We start from the raw sequence: 26330 nt of genomic DNA, 5'->3' as shown, positions 1-26330 counted from the left end.
TTTGATATTGAGTTCTATAGTTTCTTTATTCAACTTTTGTTTGGAGGATCTGTCCAATGGTGAGAGTGGTGTGTTGAAGTCACCCATGATTATTGTGTTGTGGTCTATTTGATTCTTGAACTTGAGGAGAGTTTGTTTTATGAACGTCGCAGCGCCATTATTTGGTGCATAAATATTGATAATTATTATGTCTTGTTGGCGAATGGTTCCTTTTAACAGTATATAATGTCCTTCCTTATCCCTTTTGATTAACTTAGTCTTGAAGTTGATTTTATTCAATATGAGAATGGCCACCCCTGCTTGCTTACGAGGACCGTGTGCGTGGTATATTTTTTCCCAACCTTTTACCTTGAGCCTGTGTATGTCTTTTCCAATCAGATGTGTCTCCTGGAGGCAGCATATTGTTGGATTTGTTTTTTTAATCCATGTTACCTGCCTATGTCGCTTTATTGGAGAGTTTAAGCCATTAACGTTTAGAGTTACTATTGATATATGGTTTGTACTTCCTGCCATGTTTGATTATTTATCTCTTTTTTTTCCTAATTTAGTTTGTTTCTCCATGATTAGCTTTCCCCCCGTCCTCTGTCTTTACCGAGGCACTTCCCGCTGATGGTTTTGGTTACTGTTTTTCATTTCTTTCTCGTGTAGAATTTTGCTCAAGACGCTTTGCAATGCTGGTTTTCTGGCTACAAATTCTTTTAGCTTTTGTTTATCATGAAAGATTTTTATTTTGTTCTCATATCTGATGCTTAATTTTGCTGGATACAGAATTCTTGGTTGGCATCCATTGTCTTTCAGTGTTTGAAATACGTTGTTCCAGGATCTTCTCGCTTTCAGCGTCTGTGATGAAAAATCCGTTGTCAACCTTATTGGTTTACCCCTAAATGTAATCTGCCTCTTTTCTCTTGTAGCTTTTAATGTTTTCTCTTTGTTCTGTATATTGGATATCTTCATAACAATGTGTCTTGGCGTTGGTCTACTGTGATTTTGTGTGCTCGGTGTCCTGTATGCATCTACAATTTGTATATCTGTTTCCTTTTTTATTTCTGGAAAGTTTTCTGTAATTATTTCATTCAGCAAGTTACTCATTCCCTTGGCATGAATCTCTGTGTCTTCTTCTATCCCGATGACTCGTAAGTTTGGTTTTTTTAAGTTATCCCAAAACTCTTGGATGTTTTTCTCGTGATTTTTCACCAGCCTATCTGAGTTGGCTAGACTCTTTTCAAGATGATATATTTTTCTTCATTATCTGACGTTCTGGCTTCTACTTGCTCCACTCTGTTAGTGATACTCTCGATTGAGTTTTTAATTTGGTTTATCGTTTCCTTCATTTCTAGAATTATTGTTTGAATTTTTTTTTATAATCTCTATCTCCTGATAAAGATGCTTAACTTCTTCTTTTATCTGTTTATGTAATTCATTTTCAATGTGATCTTTAAGATGCCTTTCCATATGTCTAAGGTGTTCCTTGAGTTCTTTATATGGCCATTTTTCTGATGACTCCAGGTCCTCCTGAATATTTAGGCTGTCCTTCATTGTTTGTACTCCTTTTCTTCCTTGCTTTTTTATGCTCATGATACTTCTTGTTCTGTTTGACTGCTGAGTTACTGTTTACTCTTATAAATTTTTTTGATGCTTGGAAGGAAATGTATTAGAAGGGAAGGGAAGAAGTCACTAAAGAGATTGAGTGTAGGTAGGTAGAATTCAAGAATGGGGGAATAAGAAAATTGAAAAGAAATGAAAAGACAAAAGAAAAAAAGTGAAAAGAAAGAAAGAAAAAACGAAAAAATGAAAATTTAAACACCTCCCCAAAATTATAATGATAATAAACAAATGGAAATTAAAGTTTAACAAATAATAGTAATAATAATAGAATAAAAAGAATTAAAAAAAATTGAAACCATTAATAAGAAAGTTGAAGAGCAACAACAACATCAACAACAAAAAGTGAAAATAAAATTAAAAAAAATACCAATAATAATCATTAAAAAAAATAATAAATGCAGTCATAGAGCTCAATTAACTTCTCTTCCAGTAGGTGGGAACTGGGCCAGGCGTCTCTTCTTGATGGATGGGAACCAATCACTGTTCCTCAGCTCTTCTTCCCAGACTGTGCGGGTCTCCAATCCTGAGTGCCTAGGGCCTTCTCTTGTGGTTCCTCAAGCCAGGCCCCGCTCACCTGTGAAGCTCGCCACAATACTGGCTACACGCCGGGTCTGCTGCTCCTGGGAGCCCTGTTTCCATGGATGCCTGGGCACACCTTTTCTGTTTGCCTCCCTCAGACCCTAAGTTTGTAGGGCTTGGGGCTGAGGACCCCCAGCGAATTTGTTTGCCCTCAGGTAGCAACTCCCCTGGTAGCTGGTACAAGGGACCTCTGTTGTCAGCAGAGGGATACCCTGGGTCTGACTATCGTGCTCAGTTGGCTTTTACCTCTGTGAGTTCAGGTGGGCTGACTAGTTATTTCAGCGGGATCATTAGTGCTGAGTCACTAGAAGCAGGCGAACCAGAACTAGAATGCAGCCCAATCCGGGCTCAGTGTGTTCTGAGAGGGGCAGACTGTTCTCCCGGGATCCCCTTCAGCTCAACAGTGCCTAGTGGTCCTGAGCGAACAGTATTTTGACAGTTTACTTCTCCCTATGCTCGCGCAGCTGAAGGGGTTAGAGACTTGATCTCTCCGTGTCCGCTGCCATGTTGGATCACTTAGATTTTAAATTGTCACGCATCTTATCAGCTGTACCCTTTAACTCGGCAGCTCACTCACGCGGTGAAGAGTCTGCTCTATGGTGCTCCGCGGGAAGCCGCGGCGGCGGCGGCACGGTGGCGGCCCAGCTGTGGCCTTCGGGACCCCTGGGGAGGGGGTGCGGGCTGGGGGAGGGGAGGCAGTGCCTCGGGGCCGCGGGGGCCGGGTACTGGACACGCGGGAGAGCGGGTGGGGTGGGGGAAAGAAATTGAGATCTAGATTTAGGGACTGAGCGTGGGAGGAGAGATGGCTGGGGAGAAGCAAAGCGGAAAGGTGGAGAGGAGAAGGAGAGGGGGCCGAGGGAGCCGCGCAGCTCGGGCTGCAGCCTTACTGCTCGCGCTGATGTCGTGATGGACTCACTCCACCTTGGCTGGAGTCGTGGCGGATTCACTCCACCTAGGCCCCTTTCTTGACACGGTGCTGAGTCTTTGTGGACAGATCTCCTTTAATGATCTTTACTTCATCTTTTAAGACGCGGCAAAATACGCTGCAGGCGCGGCGGCGCGGAGCACAGAGCGGCTTACTCACTTCCCGCCACCATCTTCCAAGGAGAGCCACTTTGTGTCCCAACTATATTGTCAAAAAATGTCAACCTATAATGCAGAATCTCGTACAACTCTGTAAAATATTTTAGTTGAATCAAGCATGAGGATGGCCACGTTGGAATCATGTGTTATAGTCGCACAGAACTAGCGCTCTGAAATGGTGTCCAGGGGGTCTGGTTTTATAGATTAAAAAGAGAATGGGGTTTTAGCAATTTGCTTGCCACAGTTAACACTGATCAACAATAGCACAGGCTGTTGTTTGGTGGTTGTTCACTTATGTTATAAATTCCAGGGAAGAACTGCAATAATCAGGAAAAGGTTTTGAGAAACTGATGTGACTCCATTTTTTAAAAGTAAATAAATAACAGCAGCTTCTACCTCAAGGCCTGTCCAAGGAGGGGGCATGACCCTTGTCCTTGGAAAAACCCACAGAGCACTCCTAAGCACATACCCACCCTGCTGAGTTGTTTGTAAATAACAGGAGAGGTCTGCGGGCCAAGTACTCCTGACTCAGTTGGGCTAGGTAAGCAACCCCCCCCCCCAGCAACCTCCAATCAGCATGAGACAGGGAAAATACCTGGAATGCCAGATGACCCCCAAGTAGTTTATGGTGGTTGATAACATGTTGGGAAACCATGTAGTTTAGCACTTACACCCCTCATGGCCTAAACCAATCAGTTCAAACGAATCCCCCTGTTGTACTAACCAATCACCCCTATCCAACTTGTTCCCGCCATTGAATGTGCTAATCAATGTTAAGAGTTGTTGTTTGATTTTCCTGCAATATGGAATGATTTGCTGTGTGAAGTTGTAGAGTACCCCCCAAACCTATAAATCTCACTGAACAAAGGACCGGGACTCACTCTCTGGTACCACTGCATCAGGAAAGGTTGTGAGACCAGGCTCGAGCTTGCAATAAAGACTCATGTGTAATTGCATTGGATTGCGCTCCTGGAGGTCTATTGGGGTCCCACGAATCTGGCATAACAGTTTTTACTAAGGCAATTTGTTTTCTTGATAGCATCAGGAAGCCAACAGAACTTTGTGTGCTAGATCAGAGTCATCTAGGCTCATTTCTCATTCTTCTCCTAGGACATATTTTGTGAAATGATTTCTGTAACATTTGAATACTTTCTCAAATCAATGAGATAGACTCTTAGTCACTAAAAATAATATGCTTGAGAAACAACTGATGGTCTGATAGAGTATTATTAAGTATATAAAATTAAACAAAAATCAAGTTGGGCATGGTTGTACATAACTGTAATCCCAGAAACTCAGGAGGCTGAGGCAGGAGGATCACAAGTTCAAGACTAGTCTGTGAAACTTAGTGTGATCCTGTCTCAAAGTAAAATATAAAAAAGTGCTGAGGATGTAGCTTAGTGGTAAAGTGCACCTGTGTTCAATCCCAGAACTAAAAAAAAAAGTAAAAAAAAAATAGATTGTAAAACAGAATGTGGATTATATTTTAATAAATTAAGTACTTTAAAAATAAAATATGGAAGTTTACCAAATGGAAATAATTATTATTCCCTATTATTTCCAGAGTAATGGTATTTTTCTAATGTTTATTATTTAATTTTTTAAAATCATATAATTAAAAGTGTTAAAAATAGTTTGGTGATCTGAAATTTTATTTTAAGAAAAGGAAACATAACTATTTTAATTAATTAAATACATACATAAATAAATGTATATATATATATATATAATTTTGTGTGTAAATATATATATATATATATATATATATATATATATATATATATATATATATATTTATGGTTTTTTTTCTTGTACCAGGGTTTGAACCCAGGGGAACTTAACCACTGAGCCACATCCCAAGCCCCTCTTAGTTTTTATTTTGAGACAGGGTGTTGCTAAGGCCTCTCTAAGTTGCTAGAGGTTGGCTTTGAACTTGAGATCCTCCTGTCTTAGCCTCCTAAGAAACTGGGATTATAGGCATGCACCACCATACCTAGCCTTTCATAATAACTTTCATAATTTGATTCCATCTGTACTAAACAGTTATTTATAATGTTTAATTCACTCTTTTGAGGGGGCGGGATAGAGGAGAGAATGTGGCTCCTGATTCATAGGGACAAGTTGAAAGCAAAGAGTCAATTTTCTCTTAAAACCATACATTTAAAAATAAAACTAGGAAAATTTGCATTAAATCAATTTCCTTTCAACTTTTCTTCCAGAAGAGGAAAAAAGTTCTATTTCCCCAAATTCAACTTAGTGAATGGTTTTTGAATTTTTATTAATTATGATTCCTTAAATGGAAACTTACTCATCTTTAATGCAGGAATTTTAAATACAGAAAAAATTCTATTACTATTTTAAGTTTTCATTTGAATGAGTTAGCATTATTTTATTATAATACATCATCGTATTTTGTATATTTTACAAGTTTCTTCATAACATATACCATGCTTCTCATACAATTCTCATTTGCATGGCTATCACTTGCACTCTCATCTTTTACTGGATCTCTTTTCTTTTTATTCATGGCATTCTTTACAATACTTTCCCTGACAGTCCTACTTAAAAAAAAAATGGTGTGACTGTCCATGAGCTTACAACTCCAATTTATCCTTGTAATTTCTCAGTGAAGCTCTCAGTTGAGTGACTCTTGTAGACTTCATTATTTTACTACTTTATAGTCTAGTGTAGTATATGTACAGTTTCATATAGCAATTTCTATGTCTCATTGTACACACTTGTTTGAATGCCTATCTATAAGTATATATAGAGTCTTCCAAAATAAATAGTTTACTTTATTTTTATTTGCTATAAATTGCACAAAGATAGATATACAATGGATTATAAAAAATGCTTGAAATATACTTGGCAAATTTGTGATGAAAATTATCTACAAGGGTTATTCTTTGACCCCACTAAAATTTATATAGCAGAAATTTTCCAAATTCAATGTAATTTTATTCTACTAATCATTGCTAATGTAAGAGATTCCATGTTGACAGGTTCCTTAAAGGTTTTAATTTATTATCAATTCTAATTCTAAATTTACTCTGAACTATTTGATGAGCACTCTTTCTTAAGCCAGAATCTATCCATTTTATACAAAAATATAACAAGTATGATTGTTTGCAACTTGCCTTGGAAAATGTTAGATATGGGGCTATAAAAGAAATATTTTCTCTAATTGTTAGAATATAGCACATTTCCTAGGATTATTTGCCCTCTGACGCAATGCACAACAATAATTGTAGACAGGGAGTAAGGGTTTTGAAAGAGAGAAAAGTGCTCAAGGTCTTTCTCAAAATTACAATAGTGCTAGAGCTCTGTAATTTTGTTAAGCATGAGTATGTCAACAAATAACCTAGGGACCTCTTTTTCTTGTATACATGTCTTGTTACTCATGTCATATCTCTGGAAGACAGACAGAATAAGAACATTTATTTTGTCCCTAGAGTTCCTCCAGGGGCTCTAATTACCTTAAACCATGCAGGGTAATCCTAGATCTCTAAAAAAAACAAAGGGCAGCAAAAAGAATCTGTAGTAGTTTGATCAGAGTTTAAAGAAGATTTTAATCTTCAAATTGAAAACATACAAACATACAAAAACAACATAATCCAGAGGTAGCAAGGACCCTTATGTTTAAAATATTTACTGTTCATCTGATTTTTATTTTTAAGAAAATAAGTTAACATGCAAATAATCATTAAAAGGAATATATTGAAGTAACTGAGATAAAAAAATGTAATATTTAGGTATCGAATGGGAAAATTGATGTGTCATTTGGGCTGTTCTCCGAAAGTTCTACATCCTTGCAGTTTCTGAGGAAATTCAATTTGCTCTGGGACTTAAAAAGGTAAAGAGATTTTACTATGAATATTGTCCAGCAAATTAAGGACATAATTTTATTGACAAGTATTTTTTAAAGCTTCCTGTCTTAAAAGTACATGCACGAGAGTCCTGTGCTTTTGAAAATGATATATTATGTTTTTTTTTCCTTTTCTTTCCTCCTAAAATGTGTAGGTAGCTGGAAAGGCTAATTTAGGACAGGACTTCCTGGTGTTCCAACCAACTTACTTTCCACAGTAGTCAGTCTTTTTCTACAGGCACCACTACTCTTTGAAGTTCTGCTATCTGACCTCATAAGCCATATTTCTTTATGATTTAAAATAGGAAATACTTTATGAAATACCAGAATGCAGGTTGACCTCCTTCCTCCACGCCATTGGTACCTCCCAGACTTTTTCCACTGAGTCATGAGGGTCAAGCAGAGAAATGGATCTGAAGTATTTGAAAGCCTCTTGATTCCATTGTTCAGTGGTTTCAAATATTTTAAGCAGCATAACTCTTTATAACAAAAGAAAAAAATAATAGAAGTCAAATATATGAAAGTGAAAAAGTGGAGCATGTCTATTTGAAGAAGTGGAATTTCTACCTTCCCCAGGAGTGCTCTCTTCTGTGGCATTTCTCAGGCATTTTTCTTAGCATCTTGTTGTTGTTCATTTTTGGCTCTTTGAAAACTATTGGAAATCTTTGAAAAGAATGAAGCAAGCAGCAATAAATGGAGGTTAGATCTGTTTCCATTCTTTTCTTTTTTTTTAAATTATTTGTTCTTTCTAGATATACATGACATTATACATACACAGAATAAGTGTAACTTGTTCCAATTAGTAACCCATTATTGTGGTTTTACATGATGTAGAGTTATGTTGGTCGTGTATTCATACAAAAGGATAGGGAAATTATGTACAATTCATTATACTGTCTTTCTTACCCACCCCCATCTCTTCATTCCCCTTGGTTTAATCCATTGAACTTCGAATTTACTTCTTCTTTGTTGTAGGTCAACATCCAAATATTTGTGAGAGCATTCTGCCTTTGTTTTTTTGGAATTCGCTTATTTTATATACTCCATGATAATCTCCAGTTCCATCCGTTTACCAGCAAATGTCATAGTTTCATTCTTCTTTAATGCTAAGTAATATTATGTTGTAAATATATGCCACATTTTCTTTATCCATTAGTCTGTTGAAAGGCACATTGGTTGGTTCCATAGCTTAGCTATTGTCAATCAAGCTGCTAGAAAGATCGATATAACTGCTTCACTATAATATGCTGATTTTAAATCTTTGGGGTATAAACTGAGGAGTGGGATAATTCCAATTCCAGCCCTGATTTTTTAAGTGGTGTTTCCTTTCCAAGTATCAATACACCATTTTCCCCAACTCCTCACCAACATTTTTTTGTGGTTTGTATGTGTGATTTCCCCCCAAAAGCTCCTGTATAAGACAATACAAGAAGACTCAGAGAAGAAATGATTGGGTTATGAAAGGCTTAACCCAACCAGTAAAATAATCACCTGATGGGATTAATTGAGTGGTACCCGAAGGCAGATGGGATGTGGCTGGAGAAGAAAGGGCACTAGGGCTATGGCTTTGGAGTATATTTTTGTTTCTGGTGATTGGAGACTCACTGTACTTCCTTATTATCATATGAGCTGCTTCTCTCTGCCACGCTCTTCTGCCATGTCGTTTGCATCATCTTGAGGTCCAAGGAATGGAACTGGATCTCTGGGTGGATTGAGATCTCTGAAACTCTGAGCCCTCCAATAAACTTTACCTCTTCTACAGTTGTTCTCGTTTGGTCTTTTAGTCACAAAAAAAGCTAACACACATTTATTATCACTTGCATTTTTGATAATTGTGTTTGGGCAGGTGAGATGTAATTTCAGTGTAGTTTTGCTTTGCATTTCCCGAAAATAACAAATAATCCAATCAATAAATTGGCTAAGGAACTGAAAGACACTTCATAGAAGAAATATGAATGACCAAAATATATGTTTACTTTCCTTTGTAATACTTTAAAAGTTTGCATTTATACTAGGTGAAATGGTGCATGCTTGTAATCGCAGCAATTTGGGAGGCTGAGGCAGGTTTGAGGTGAGACTTAGCAACTTTGAGTGAGTTGCTTAGTGAGACTCTGTCTCAAAATAAAACTAAAAATGTGGCTCAGCTCAGTGATTAAGTGCCCCTGAGTTCAAACCCTGCACCAAAAAAAGAAGAAAAGGAAAAAAGTTTACATTTATACATTTTGCCAAGACACTAAAAGGACTTGTGTTGGCATTCACTAACTAAACCTACATTCTTTCCTTCTCATGTCATATTAACTGCCCAATTCTATCTCTCTTTTTCTTCTTTCAATTTTTGTCATCTTGTCATTCCCTAGATAAAGCTTTTGTCCAGTTACAGTGTGCTAGTCAGATTTCTGTAACTACATTACCTGAGGTAAACAAATGTAAAAAGGTAAAATGTTCATTTTGGCTTACAGTTTTGAGGATTTTTAGTCTATGGTCAGTTGACCTGCTTCTTTTCAGCCCGTGGTGAAGCAGTATCACATAGTGAAAATGTGTGACAGAGATCTTCTCACATCGTGGTGTCTGAGAAACAAAGAGAAAGACAGGAAGGGCACAGGCTCTCAATATCAACTTCAAAGGCATGTCCCAAATAATGTTCTTCCTTTCAATAGACTCAACTTCCTAAAAGATCCATTGTATTTCAACAGTACCATGGGCTGCAGACCAGGCTTTAACACATGGGCAAAGTATAGCAGACAGCATCATTAGAAATTGTTCAGAGTAGTCAACTGGCAGATATATTTTAATGTCAAAGAGATTGCATTTCTATTCCCAGGCTTATACTTATAAATTGGTTATCCATGAAAGTGCAGCTACATCACTGATCCTCAGTTTTCTCATAGAAAAATAGGAGATCATAAAATTTAAGGACTTAAAGTAGGTAAAGTTTAAAAAGTTCACAACCTGGCCTTTAATTTTTTTCAATTATATTAGTCTTGACCTATCCACAGAGGGTAATAAACTGTCTCCATGATAGATTTATCTACTGACTTGTTCTGAAGAAAGGTGTGCACGATCATAAAGCTAAATATCAAAAATCTTTGTTTTTTTTTTCCTTCTCTTTGTTTTTCATTATTTATAGGGCAGGGGAGAGAGAGGGCTTATTAATGGGTTCAACACTGATTTACATTAATTTTATAAAAATAAATATCCCTAAATTGTCTCATTTCTTACAGATAACATGTTAATATACAGAAAACATATATTTTGGCCCGGATCCAGTAACTAGTCCGCATCTCAACTTTGGACTTAGCAGTTCAGGGGCATTTGAGATTCTTTTCTGCCAGTTTTCCTTAGGGAAGAATGATAACAATACTTTATGATGATAAAATAAAAGTGATATATTCCAATTCCAGCCCTCATTAGCCATGATTGGCAATCAGATCTGTCCTCCATTACAAACACCTGTAAATCTCCACAAAATAAATGATTAACCATTTTCAGTCATTGAATAAGAAGCACCAAAGGAGTGTGATTTTTTAAAGTTAGGAAAATATGTAAGTTAAAATACAGCTGAAATGGTTGGAAGAAGATTAGAGTTGTACTAGATGGAAACACTTTTTATAGAAAAGGTAGATTACTGTAACAGATTTCCTTTTTATCTTTTTTAATTTCATCAAAAGAAATTGGATCATTTAAAACTAAAACAAATTAGTAATTCTATTGCAGAATTTGTTAAGTATATAGATGTAAAATATATGAAAACAATAATGCAAAAGTGAGAGGCTAGTGAAAGTTTCTTTGAAAATTCCTAAGTTTTTGTATGTTGCAATTCCTAGAGTAGTCACTAAATATTTAATAATAGAAGGATGTACAGCTAAAGAGCTAATGCAAAAATTAGAATGGAATACTAAAACTGTTTAATTTAACCAAAGAAAGACTAGAAATTAGAAAGACAGGAAAAGAACAATAAAAATAGGAAAAAATAAAAGATGACTCATGCAATAGCAAACTTAAGTTCAGTGTTTTAATAATTATACAAAATATATAGGTAGAGCACTTCAAATAAAAGGCAAAGAAATTCAAACTCAATGAAAATAAATGGATGTTTTACTATGACAAATAAACTTTATATATTTAAAGTATATAATATAGATACATAACACACACAAAGTACTTCTATATATAGACACATATACACACAAGTACACACAAATTTTAAATACTGATGGAGTAATTATAATGTCAAACAAAGACTTCAAGAAAAGTCATATTACCAGAGATAATAAGCATTTCATAAGGATAACTGAGTCAGTTTACCAGGAAAACTTGACAAACATAAGATTGCATCTTCCAAATAAGAGAACTCAAAATTTAATGTAGTTAAAACTGATAGTACTAAAGAAAATAATAGACAAAATAGGCAAGTCTTACACCATTATCTTAGCAATTGACAGAACAATTAAACATAAAGAATTACAAATGTACATTATCTGAAAAACATAGTTAAAAATCATGACCTGATACAATCCACAACTCCAAAATTTCCAAGTACTAGCAGGATCTGATTTCATGATTTCAAGATAAAACGATGTTCTGAGTAATAAAATATTAATATATTTCAAAAGATTGGCGTCTTCTAGGGTATATATTCTAAAGCCAATAGAAATGAATTATAAAATAAAGTGTAACTTAAGTAAAACAAATATTTTGGGGAGTGGTGACACAGGCCCATAATGTCTGTGACTCAGGAGGCTGAGGCAGAAAGATCACAAGTTGAATGCCAGCTTGGCAACTTTGCCAGATCCTGTTTCAAATTAAATAAAAAGGGCTGGTAGAATGCCCTGCATTCAGTCCCCTATACCACAAAAAAGAAAAAATAATGAGAAATTAAAGAGCATATTTCTAAATAACTCATGGGTCAAGAAGAAATCACAAGTAAAAAAAAAAATTAAATTGATTGATAATGACTGTATATCATTTCTAAATTTATGGATTCAATCTGTGTTCAGAGAGAAATTGAGAGCTATAATAAATTAGATTACATAATTAATATATTAAATAGATATTTTAGATAATAAGTAAGTCTAAATAGATATTCTAGATTTCTACCCTAAACACAATTAATGAGAACAAAGAAATTGAATTGTAAGCCGAAAATTTTGAAAAGATATTATTGTTATCAAAACCAAAATTTAGTTAATAAAATTTATAAACCTTATTAAGGAAAAAATAGAAAGAAATCACAAAATAACAGTGTAAGGATTAAAATAAGGGACATTAGTCATATCCATCAGACATAAAAAAAAAATGGAAGCCAGGTGTGGTGGTGCAGGCATGTAGTTTTAGTGACTTGGGATGCTAAGGCAGGAGGATCACAAGTTCAAGGCCAGCCTTAGCAACTTAGTGAGATCTGACTCAAAGTAAAAGGTAAAAAAAATGGCTGAAGATATATCTCAGTGGAAAAGAGCTCTGGGTTCAGTCCCCCATTCTTCTTCTTCTCCTCCTTCTTCTCCTCCTTCTTCTTCTTCTTCTCCTCCTCCTCCTCCTCCTCCTCCTCCTCCTCCTCCTCCTCCTCCTCCTCCTCCTCCTCCTCCTCCTTCTTCTTCTTCTTCTTCTTCTTCTTCTTCTTCTTCTTCTTCATCATCATCATCATAAATAAGGAAAAGAACAAGAATTGAGGATTATTAATAACTTTAAGTCAGTAAACATGACAAATTCCTTGGAACACACAATGAATCAAAGATGACATAAGAAATGAAAAAAAATGTGATCAGCCTTATATTTGTTAAAGTAATTGATCAGTAATCAAAATATTACTGGGAAGAAAACTTCAGGCCCAAATGAGTGTACTTGTGAATTCTAAGAAATATTAAAAGAAGAAATTATACTAATCATACAGAAACTGATTTAAAAAATAGAGGAGGGCAAATCCCTAAATTGATCTATCATGGCTAGACACCCTGACATTGATAATATTATTTAAAAATATTAGCCAGTTGCCAGGCAGATGCCTGTAATCCCAGCAGCTCTGGAATCTGACACAGGAGATTGAGAATTCAAAGCCAGCCTCAGTAAAAGTGAGGTGCTAAGCAACTCAGTGAGACCCTATCTCTAAATGAAATGCAAAATAGGGCTGGGGATGTGGCTCAGTGGTTGAGTGCCCCTGAGTTGAGTCTTAGGTACTAAAAAAAAAAAAAAAAAATACAGACCAATATTTCTCATTATCTTAAATATAAGACTTTTAACACCATATTAGTATATCAAATTCAGCATTATATAAAAAAGATAACATATCATAATGGAGTATCTCAAAGGCAAATCTTCCCTTTTTCAAAAGTAATTAGTATATTTTATAGAATAATGTAGAATGACATATAATTATCTCAGTAAATGCAGGAAAATCATTTTTTAAACTACAACAATCATGTATGATTAGAAACTCTTAATAAATTAGGTATAAAAGAATCTTTTTATTCTGAAAAAGAGAATTTATGAAAAGCCTAGAGGTAATGTTATTCTTTATGGTAAAATAGTGAATGCTTTCCTAAATTCACCAAGTGAAAGATGTTTGCTTTTATCATTTCAATTGAATGTTGTAGTGAAAACATTGAAAAATTTATCCAGTACAATAGGCAAGGTACATTAATAAAAGGCAAAAAATTGTTTTAAAACATCTGTATTTATTTTTAGGTAATTGTACATGTAAAAACCAAAAGCATTTACAGACTACTTCAACTACCAAGTGAATTTATGAAGGTCATGCATGAGATATAGTTAATATACAAAAATCAATTCTATTTCTAAGTAGTGGAAGCAAACTTTGGAAAATGAAATTTTAATAGTTCTTTATAAAACCATGAAAATAAGACATAAAATACAAGTTGACTTTAAAATTTACTTAGAGAAACAAAGGGCCCATACTATGTACAATAATTGCAAAATAAAGTATGGAAACATACACTATCTGATTTCATGATTTCATCTATGGGCATAATATTCAGGATTCTGTCCTATCGGATATATATAAATAAACCTGCAGGACTGACTGAACAGAAATAAAAATTAGCATATATATATATATGAAACATTAATTTTCAATAAATGTATCAAAGCAGTTCAGTAAGGAAAAATGATTTCAACAAATGGTGTTGGAATAAGAATATGAAAAAAATGAATCTTAACTCATATACCATACACAAACAGTAGTTTCACCATCATATCTAAACTTCCTGGTAAAATTGTGAAACTGAGACAAGAAGAAAAAGGAAACTACCTTCACAGCTCTGGGATAAGAAGAGTTACTTACATTATTTGTAAGTAACCATAATTACTTACAGATGGCACACACACTCACACACACACACACACACACACACACACACACATCACTATAAAGGACGAAAAGAGTTTCACCCTGTTTCCTCAAAATTAAAGAGATCTGATTATCAAAAGATATCTTTAAACAAATGAAAAGCCAAGTTATATACTGAGAAGAAAATATTGTCAATACGTACTCTAACAACTTACACATTGAAACAATTAAAAATGCCAATAAACTCATTGTAAGTTGAAATGCTGTAAATTGAAAACTTATTTAATACACCTACAAAACATCACAGCAACACAACGTCTTCTAGGGTATTAGATGTTGACCCTCATGATCACATGGCTGAACTAGAGTGGTGCTTACTGCCCACTGCCCAGTAAGAAAGTCCCAAATTCACAATTTGACATCTGGTGGCCCCTGAATGTGTATTACTCTTTTATCATCATGAAGTCAACAATTGTAGTCAAATCATCTAAAGTTGGGGACCATCTGTACTTCTTGCTTATTATAGTTGATATGTTAGGTGTTTCCCAAAAGCTCATGAGTTAGAATGCAAGACATTTTCTAGGTGAAATGATTGGGTTAGGAGAACCTTAATCTAATCAGTGGATGATCTACTGACAGTGATTAACTGGGTGGTAACTGTAGGGCTACAGGGTGTGGCTGGGGGAGGTAGTGATGGAGGGCATGCTATGGGGATTTATATTTTGTCCATGATGAAGGAGGCTCTCTTTCTGCTTCCTGATCTTCATGTGAGCCACTTTCCTCCACCACACACTTCTGGTATGATGTCTTACCTTGAGCCCTGGAGGAAGGGAGTTGGCTGTCCATGAACTGAGATCTCTGAAACCATGCGATCCTAAATAAACTTTTTTCTCCTCAAAAATTGTTTTTGTCAGATCTTTTAGCCACAGTAGTGAAAAAGCTGAGTAAATCTCTGCTTTACACTTATTATACATCCTTAAGATATATTTTTCTGACCAGGCATGGTGACACATGCTTATAATTCCAGCAACCAGGGAAGCTGAGGGAGGAGCACAAATTTGAGACCAGCCTGGGCAACTCAGTGCTGTAGATCAGTGATAGAGTGTGCAACCCTGGGTTCAATTCTCAGTTTTAATTTTTTAATATATTCTTTTTCAGTAATACACAGTATAATTTGGGGTGTTTAAAGATACACTGTAATGTGTATGTTCTTTATCCTCTTCACATGTTCAGTTCTATTTTTATATCAAAATATTTTATTTTCTACTTAAAAATGTGATAATAAAAATCACTCCTAGGGGATCATATTGTCACTGATTTAATTGCTTCCCATTTTCCTCTATTTATTTTTTTAAAAAAATATTTATATGGATAATAAGGGGAAAAAAAGTAAAAACTATTGTTCTGTGCCAGGCATTGTGCTAAGTACTTGCTTACATTATCTCATCCTATTTTTTATGCAATGCTATCAACATCATTAAACTTCATTAAGAGCAGACTCAAGTTACTGATGGCATCACAAGCAGCTGCAAAACAGTTTCAATTATCAAGAGACCTATATGGTCAGTAGAATGAGGAAATATTGACATAAACCCAAATAATGTGTGTGTGTGTGTTTATGTGTGTGTGTATGTGTGTAATACATATATGTATCAGCAAAAGTTTTAAATCATAAACATTTACCAAGACTGAGGAAGGATTCTTGGATACATAAAATGTTTTCCCCAGTGCAACAGTAAATTTTTAGTTTTCATCTTGTATGTGCTCCCCTACTGCCACAATAAACTAAGCATATATAACTCTGGGAGGTAATTTTTCCAGAAATTCTTCCCAAATTGTCTTGAACAAAATGTTTTTCCCATTAGCCTTTATCACATTGTTTAAGCCTCCATTCTACTAGTTTTCTTCCAGGTGCAGCAAAAATTCAATTCATACAAAAATAGAGGTCACCTGCAATGAATTACTGGTGCCTTGCCATCTGTAAAACCTGTCAAATACACAGTGTCCTTTCTTGCCTCCTTGTTTGTAGCTTGGCCACATGACTTTCTTTGGCCATTGTGATGTTTAAAGATAGAATTTAAACAGAGGCTGGAAGTGTGCTTAGCTTACTTTTTTATACTCCTAACTTTGCCATGAGGCATAACTGTCTTGATCAGCCACTCACCAAGGAGGCTGAGACAAAACAGACCCAGACCCAGTGTATATCTTGGAACCCATCCTAGCTATGTGCTGTTTTAGTTTAACCTAGCTTAACCAGAGATTCAAGAACCAAAAATAAATGATATTGTTGAATGTCATTAAATCATTTAGATGTTAGTCAATGAGGTATCATTGTGGAAAGAGCATACTGATGTAGCCTCCTTCTGGCTTTGAAATTACTATGAACATGATTTTTCTTGATTCTACCTACATAAAATATACCAATATTCTGATAGTAAGTTAATACATGTCACATATATCCACCTAAATTATTTCATAGACTGGCAAATAAAATGATCTGTGTTCCTATTAAATATAACAGATATCTTGGACTCAAATTTAATCAGTTCAAAAAGGAACCAATCATATCTACCCCTCGCATCCTTACATATCATCTTCCAATTTACCCTCACAGTGAACATTATTTCATCTATTGCACAAAACAGAATCCAGGTAGTCAGCCCTGATTCATTCCTTTTTCTATTGTTATTCCTTGCAAATATTATCTAAAAGCTTTAACTCTATTTCCTAAATTCCTCTTTAAACTTCGTCCTTTCTCCCCTCTACCTCATTTTATACTCAACCATTAATATAAATCTTGCATCCTCTGATAATTGTTTTTTGAGATTATCAATATATTTGGACTAATTGAAGGAAGTCCATACCAAAAAGACTGTAAGAATGTACAAGATATAATAAATCTCACAGTATAACATATACTGAGTTGATTTAAAAAGAAAAGAGATCTATAGACAGGATATTTTTTTCTTTTACCTTAATGAGTAGGTATTGAAAAGTAAAATACATATTTTTTTCCACAAGGGACCTATAGGTACTTAACAGATTAGAATTTGCTCAACCTGCTTTGGAATACATTTATTTCTCCTATGAACAACATAAATATTTCCTCTCATCAGTAATTTTTAAAAGATTGATATTTCTGTTTTTAACCATAGCCATTTTGGTTCCTGTTTTGGAGGGTGCAGTATTACTCAATGAAAAATAACCATTGGTTGTGATTATATGTTTTAAGATGGGTAGAACAGTAACAAATGTCCCATTTCTAATCCTCTTGTTACTTGTCAAACATGAATATAGTCATTATAATTCATCTGATTGAGCTAGATTTATCATTTGAATCTGTCATTTTCAAAAGCAATGCAAAGTTGTCTGCCTTTTTCTCTTTTCTTAGAATTTGTCAGTCCCTGGTTATGTCATTTTAACATGTAAAGCTTTTGATAGCTTCAAGAATCTGCAAGCACCTGAGCCTGTGGCATTTTTTGTTTAAAGCAATGTATCATTTATACTACACTACTTAAAACCATACAAAAAGCATTGGAAACTGTAGCTTCTCCGAAAGTAGACTTTTCTAAAAGTTTAATGATTTCCAAGTATCAACAGTTATAGTAGAATGTAGCATCTAGCATTATAGATCTTGTGAATATTCTGTCAAAGCTATGATTGCAAGAATAGAATCTAATCAGTAAAATTTCATGAGAATCCTTTAATGTATCTTAAAATAGGAATTTATAGTAGCTATGTATCAACCTTTAAGAAATGTGGTTTTCTAAACCGTACATTCCATTTATTTTGTGGTTCTACATTATACATCAGTTGTGCTTTTGAACTTTTCTTACATTTTAAAAGCTGTCTCTCTCTGTCCTTTCTTCTGTTTTCACTGATGTTCCAGAGATTGAGTAAAATATTAAATATCTTCATCAAGAATGGTCTCCAAATTTATTACTTTGGTTATTTGGATATCTTTGTCCTGGTGCTTTTTTAATCAAAACAATTTTGCTTTAATTATTAACACTGAACTTATGTCTGTGTTTACTCTCCCACTGTATGAAATGCTTAGTTGTATAATTAAAGTACTGTAATGCTTAATACATAATTGCACTATTTTGTAGACAACCATTTTTGTCATACCAATTTTCATAAAAGTTCTATAAGTCTATGCCTCTTTTAAATTGTGAAAGCTGTTATTATAAGTGCTTATATTAATTATGTGTGTTCCCTAGCACTTACACAGTACCTGTGCTCAAAGTAAATCTTAATTATGTTATCCATTGCCCCAATTATCCAGAATGTATCCCAGAATCAGGAGTAATTTGTAAAATTTATATAGCTTCTATGATAATGGAAAGTTCATCCACTAACAATGCATAAATTGATCAAGATTAATTAATTTTCTTCATACCACAATAAAATAAGCATATATAACTGTGGGAGGTAAGTGAGGAGTTATGGTTTGCAATGATAGAATATTAAAATCAAGAAATATATTAAAGATTATCCATCCCAAAGACCAACAATTTACTGGTAGGAAAATAGAGACCTACCTAAATGGGTGTTTGCAGGAAATCAGGCTTTCAAATGTGTATGTAGATTCAGGAGGATTATTGAGGAGTTCTTTAGGGAGATCTGTGAGAAAATAGAAGAAGTAGAATTAGACAAAAGAGGTGGAGCTAAGTGTGGTTATTGAAATAAAGCTAAATCAGCCATATGGGAAGCTCTGGAACTGAGAAGGTTCTGCAAATGCTTGTTCAAATAGGACCAAGAAATAAAGCTTTGTGTCCCTGGTCCACCACTGATCAGTCAATGGACCTGGAGAAGAATGGATTCTTGAGCAAGAGAGTTTTCTTCAGCTTAGTTCTCTTCTGAGTGAGACATCTGGGAACCAGGAGCAGTCAATTATTCTAGTATCTGGAGATTGAGTGTGCTTCTGAAGAGAAATTTAGGTAGAGGATCCTAGCAATCATTTATGTCATGTGACCACCCAGTCTGCTACTGCTGTGGCTTGAGTATTTTTTGTTGCTCTTGTTGTTGTTTGTTTGTTTGTTTTTGTTGTTTTGTTTTGTTTTGGTTTGATTTGTGTGTTTTATTTTTCAATTCCTACCAAATTTATGTCTTGAAAATTTAATCTCCACATCAACAGTTTCAGCAGGTGGGGCCCAATGGAAGGTGTTTAGGTAAAGGAAAAGCATCCATTCTAATGAATGGATCAATACAACTATAAAAAAAGTCTTACTGTTAAGGAAAGAGTAAGGTTTCTCTTCTGCTCTTCTGCCATGTGAGGAAGAATGTTCTTCGTCCTTCAGAGGATGCGATGTCCAAGATGCCATAGTGAAAGCAGAGCCAGGTTCTCACCAGATACCCAGACTATTGGTACCTTGATGTTGGACTTCTCCATCTTCAGACCTGTGGGATAATAACATTTTGTTCTTTCTAAGTTAAATTGTCTCAGATGTCCTATTATAGAATTGCAAAATGGGCTAAGTCAGAAATTAGTATCAGAGAAGTAAGGTGTTGCTATAACAAATACATGAAAATAATGAAGTAGTTTTAGAAGATTGTAATGAGTCAAGACTGAAATAGCTTTTAAGTAATTATGATAAAAAGTCTGTATGGCCATGAACAGAGTGGTAAGTGTAATTCTGTTAAAGGCTTCAAAGGTAACTGTAGGCAGATGTTCAAGTGCTTATTTATATGGTTAGAATCAGAATAATGGTCCAAATATGAATGGGAAAGGCGATTCTGGTGAAGTCCTGGATGGAAATGAAGAACCAAGTGTTTGAAACTGGAGGAAGGGCCATCCTTCATGAGGTGGTAGAGAACTAGGCTGCATTGTGTCCATTCTGATCGGCATTATAAAAGAATTTAGAGCAAAAATCTAGAATATCTGGCAGAGACATCTCTAAACAGCAAGACAATCAGGGGAGTGCATAGCTTCTTTTGACTGTGTATAGTAAAATGTGAGAAGAGAGAAATGATTTAAACATAGAATTTATAATTAAAGGGGAAGCAGCACATTTAGCAATTGGGAAAATCTCTAGCCTGGTCTTATAAAGAATGAACATGTGAACATGTGTTTAGGAATGAAATTCAAGAGTGGCTTTTCTTATTCCTGTTCTTTTCTTTTTTTTTTTTTTCTTCTTTTTCTTCTTCTTTTTTGTACTGAGGATTTAACCTGGAGTGTTTTATCCCTGAGCCATATCCCCTGCCCATTTTTATTTTATTTTATTTTTTTTTATTTTGACACAGGGTCTTGCTAAGTTTTGCTTAGGGCCTTGTTAATTTGCTTAGGTTGGCCTTGAATTTGTGATCCACCTGCCTTAGCCTTCCAAATCATAGACGTGTGTCATTGTGCCCAGCTCCAGTGTAGTTTTGATAAAGATATTAGTTTGAAATGAAGGAAGCCAAATTATGTTCATCAAGAGAGTGGCAGAATGACCCTAAAGGCATTTTCACAGATCTTTGAGGATACCCTTCCATCTATCACAGGCCCAGAAAGCTCTCACCCTACCTTCTGTGGTGTTCAGATTTAAAACCTCTGCTTGATGCGTATTAGGCAAGCATTCTACCTTATGTGGGTCTCAAACACAGGTGCATCATAGGGACAGAGCATCTGAACTAGGGGTATGCAGTGGGTCCTCACCAGGGCAATGCCTAATAGGATTAGGAGAGCAGATATCCTTAAGACCCCAAAACTGTGGAACCTTCAGTGTGGCACCTCAATCTTGGAAGGCCACAGATACCTGACTCCAACCTACTAGAGCCATAGGTGGACTGTGTCCAGCAAAATCTTGGGACTGGGAAGACCAGGAACCTTGTGGGTTCAATCCCTGATCCAGTATGTCCACTTGACAGAACATGGAGTTAGAAATGATTCTGCTTTGACACATAATGTTCTTTACCATGTTAGGTTTTATACTTAATTGGGGGCCTTTTATACTTTTCTTCTTGCTGACTTCTCCCTTTTAGAACAGGAATGTTCATATTATGGCACTCCTGCCATGGTGTTTTGGAAGGATGTAACTTGTTAAGACTTTATAGACTCACAGCTGTAAGGGAATTCATCTCAAGATGAATCATATTTTGAATCTTGCTCATTGATCTTTAGATGAGACTCTGGATGTAGAACTTTGGAAATGATGCTGGTACAAGTTCAGGCTTTCAGTTATTGGGATGAAGGGAATGCATTTTGTAGGTGAAGAGGAGATGAGCTTTGAGGATCAGGGGTGAAATGCTGTGGTTTGAATGTTTATGCCCTATAATTCATGTTAAAATTTGTGTGTCAGTGTGATTGTGTTAGGAGGAAGGACGTTTTAGAGGTGATAAAGCTGTAAGGAGTCTTTCCTCATAGGTGAGATTAATGCCAATACAAAAAGACAGTTTCAGGCACCTTCTGCCTTTGTCTTTGCCCTTTTACATTTCCACTGTGTGATGAGGTAGCAGGAAGGCCTGCTGCAGAAACCAGTGCCTTGGTCTTGATTTTTTCCAGCCTCCACAACTGTGAGGAAACACATTTCTGGTCATTATAAATCGCCCAGTTTAGGGTATTGAATCATAACAGCACAAATAGACCAGGAGAGCTGTGTTCCACCATGCCATCTGTCCTGAGAGCACAGAGAGGGTGTGAGGGACACTTAGTTTTCAGGACATGCGTTGTCCCTGCCTAACACTTAGAGAATGGAAGCAACAACAGAGACGGCTATGTTTTTTAGGAGAAAGGCCACAGCCAAAAAATAATAAAAAAGAAAGAATCTTAGCCATAAATAATTCAGCAAGCCCCAAAGGAACAAAAAACCTTGGCAGTTGGAAATATCTTCATCAAAGTGCCCATGTATCTCAGTTTCAAGATGTTTCCTCAGCTGTGCTGATGGCTGTTTGCTCCTGAAGAGACATTAATCACTGTGGATTCTCTTTTAGGGAAACTTCCAACTTTAGCAGATGTTTTTGCATAGCTATGATGGAGAAATTATGATATTTTCTCCTATAGACCATTCATTATAGAAGGACAAGAACATAAAAAAATCTTTTATATATATATATATATAAATGTAATTTATTATTATGTATTATAACATTACATATAATATATAAACATACATTATATATAATTTATTATCATGTATAATTTGTTATTATATATAGATAATTTATTTTACATATATATATGGGGGCACTGGAGATTGAACCCAGGGATACTTTACCACTGAGCTACATCATAACTTCTTTTAATTTTTTATTTAGAGACTGGGTCTCAAAAACTTACTTCGGTTCTCTCTAAGTTGCAGAGACTGGCCTCCAAGTTTTAATCCTCCTGCCTCAGTCTCCTTAGTCCCAGGGATTACATATAAATGCCATCATGCCCAGATAAATTCTTCTTAATTTTGAATTAATTTTTATTTCAGTCCACTATCCAAAATGAATTTTCATGATCCAGTCTTCCTAGTGAGATGGAAACCTGAACATTGTAGCATTTAATAAATACTTACTGATTATTATGATCGTAGAACATGGTGGCACTTTATATAAATATAAGCATGTATCTGAAAACAGGATTCCCATTTTTAAAACATTTAACTCAGTGGGATTCAGAGTTAGCATAAAAGGACTAAGTACTGGTTCATAGTTTATTATTATTTTTTCTTCTTCTTCTTCTTTGATGTCACTATGCTTGAGATATCATAGGAGGTAGCCTTAAAGTAAATATCTAAAATGTTCCTGTATGGCGAATTAAAATCTCCTACTTCATTTCAATACTCCATGATCCATCCAACTTTAGCCTCTTGTCACCAGAGGAATGACATTTTCATATTAATGAATATGATTATTTTAACACACAAACTCTTATATCTAATTCCAAATTATTTATTCCAGAAAATCTTTTTTCTATCTTCTGCTTGTGGTTTCTTGTTAATTGGTGGCATTCTTAGACTATTCAAATGTCTTGTCAATGTGGTCCCCAGTTAGGATCAACAAGAATGGATCAAATAGTAGCAAGTTTTATATAGACTCAAAAAGTAAACAAGGAGTATAAGCTAAATATACTAAGGCAAAGGAAATAGGGGTCAACTTCAGAGGGTGTCATCAGACATACTAGAGGGTATGATGACAGATATTTATCATTATTACAAAATCTAAGACATTTTTTGGAATTAAATGATTTGATATAGAAGTTTGAACTATGAGTCCCATATATGTAAGTGGAACTAGAATTTATCATAGAATTCTAAATTGGGTCACTTCTAATGTATAGAATTTCTGAGGATCCTAATAGTTTCCTCTGTAAGATATCAGATCATGATTATCTAATAGGTAGGCAGGTTGGTTTGTAGGAATGTTTTGTATGATTGTATATCTCCTCTCAGGCTGATTGAGAGTGTATGTTATCAAAAAGTACTATAAAAATATAGAGAGAGTGAATACGTGAAGATTCAATATTTAAGAACTCCTATGTCCATATAAATGTGTTTTGTAAGAATTTTTAGTGAACTTTCTAAAATTACAATCTAAATTTAGAGAGGAGTATTTTTCACAATGGTGGAATAGAGCAGCCGGCTTTCCTGGCTGTTTCATGGTATGAGACCCATAAAGCAGACAGGCAGCTTCTCAGCAAGATGGCTAATTTTTAAAAAAGTGGGGAGAAACCTTCATGGCATTTAATACTGCACACTCAAAGTATATTGGGTACTCAGGAGGCTGGATAAAATAAAATGAAGAAGAAATCTCTATGACCACAACCCCTGCTGTGGTCGGAGGCACAAGCCAGAGTGGTCCCTCCACAAGCCCAGTGGAGGGGTAAGGGAATTACTTAAAGGATTAGACAAAGACACTGCCTGATTAAACTGAAAGGCACACTGCACAATAGACTTAAATGAGAAAGAAACCACATCTCTCCCAGCAGCATTCAGAGGAAAGAGGAAGGAAGCATTTTGTGACTACAGCTTAGGGACCAGTAGCTGAGGGAGCCAAGTCCTGGTAAACCTGAGTCTAGCCTTTAATACAGGCCTGGCAAAAACACACTGCACAACACAGAGTGTGCCTAAGTGACAAAGAGTAAATCAAACATGAAGAGAGGTTTACATAAGAGACAGCTGGAAACCCACCTAGTTCTCCCCCTCCCCCAATTGTGCTGTTTATAGCAGCACAATTCACAATAACTTCCAGGACCAGCTGGGGGAGACAGGCCTGGCCAGGAATTTGAAAGGCAGGGTAGGAGAGGCTGAATATGGAGACTGAAACTAAGACCAGGAAACTTGGTTTCCGCAGGTGATGTAGTGGACTAAGAATTGGCTCTTCCACCACACAAGGGGAAACCAGGGGCGATCTTGGGTACAGTCTTCCAGTGTGGACCAGCAATTACTGGGCCCTGGAGGTGTACTGATTTAGAATTTCCAAATCAATTGGCATTCAGCCTAGAGCCTGCAACTACCTAAGCCCAAATCCCTCCTCTAGGAGTTTGTCTATAGGATTACCTCTCTCTCCCTAGCAACCCCCCAGCCCAGGGAGGAGTGAGCATCATGCTCCAGACAACCCCACATAACTCCTGAGAAGGGAAGCTGAGAATCTTTTGAACTCCAACAGAAACAATTAACTTTTGTTAAGTAGTTCTTCTTCTTCTCCTCCTCCTCCTCCTCCTCCTTCTCCTCCTCTTCTTCTTCTTCTTCTTCTTCTTCTTCTTCTTCTTCTTCTTCTTCTTCTTCTTTTTTTTTTTTTTTTGCTTTTCACTGCTTATTTGTGACCTTAATGGTTCATGGACATTTATGCATATTCATATTTTTTCTCTTTTTCTCATTTCTAGCATTTTTGAAACCAGTTATTTTTCATGTATTAATTTTTTGAGAACTAGGAGGTTTAATTAGTATATTTCAGTTTTGTTCTGTATTTTTTAAAATTGTACTTTATATATTTTTTCTCTGACCACAGCCATTGCTACAGCTGGAGGCACCACTCAGAGTTGTCCCTCCAAAGCCCAGAGCGGCCGAGTTCTGGCTCCCGGAGCTGCTCTGACCCAGGGCTGAGGAACCCGCGGAGACTGCTTCTCGGTCCGGATCCTGCTGAGTGCTGTGGGGGCCAGAGGGACAGAGCAGAGCTGCAGCCCGCGTCCAGAACAGCCCCAGCGACCCGCCGGTGTAGTATCACTTCACCCCAACTGCGGTGGGGGCTGAGCAGAGCTGTCGCCCGAGCCCGCAAGGTAGGCATACCACCGGCTGATCGGCGGAACGGGCCCAGCGGCCTGCCAGCGTGGTAGACACGTCACACCAATGGGAGTAGGGGCAGAGCAGGGCCACCGCCCGCGCCGGGAACAGGCCTAGCGACCCGCCGGCATGGTATCACATCACCCCAACTGCAGTAGGGGCCGAGCAGAGCCACCGTCCGAGCCCGCAAGGTAGGCAGACCGGCGACCGACCAGCGGGACAGGCCCAGCGGCCTGCTGGCGTGGTAGACACGTCACACCAATTGGAGTAGGGGCAGAGCAGAGCCGCCGCCCGTGCCCGGAACAGGCCTAGCGACCCGCCGGCGTGGTATCACATCACCCCAACTGCAGTAGGGGCCGAGCAGAGCCACTGTCCGAGCCTGCAAGGTAGGCAGACCTGCGACCGACCAGCGGGACAGGCCCAGCGGCCTGCCGGCGTGGTAGACACGTCACACCAATTGGAGTAGGGGCAGAGCAGAGACGCCGCCCACATCCGGAACAGACCCAACGACCCGCGGGCGTGGTAGTCACATCACCCCAATTGGAGAAGGGGCAGAGCAGAGCCGCCACCCGCGCCCGCAAGGTAGGCAGACCTGCGACCAACCAGCACAACAGGCCCAGCAGTCCGCAGGCGTGGTAGACACGTCACACCAATTGGAGGAGGGGCAGAGCAGAGCCGCCTCCCGCGCCCGGAACAGGCCCAGTGACCCGCC

The 26330-nt window shown here is 36.7% G+C and overlaps 1 pseudogene across 1 annotated transcript in view; it reads left to right on the top strand.

The window, feature by feature from the left end:
- The window catches only part of LOC308655482 (large ribosomal subunit protein uL16-like), a 52926-nt pseudogene that overhangs the window by 7943 nt on the left and 18653 nt on the right, over positions 1–26330 (top strand). The window contains exons 2-3 of the transcript in view: positions 3213–3350; positions 9490–9566. The product of the transcript in view is annotated as a large ribosomal subunit protein uL16-like (transcript). The remainder of the gene's footprint in view (positions 1–3212; positions 3351–9489; positions 9567–26330) is intronic.

Source organism: Spermophilus citellus (genome assembly GCF_964194105.1).
Source record: "Spermophilus citellus genome assembly, chromosome: 9".
In the NCBI taxonomy this organism is placed as follows: Eukaryota; Metazoa; Chordata; class Mammalia; order Rodentia; family Sciuridae; genus Spermophilus; species Spermophilus citellus.
This window is presented reverse-complemented; position numbering and strand designations above follow the sequence as displayed.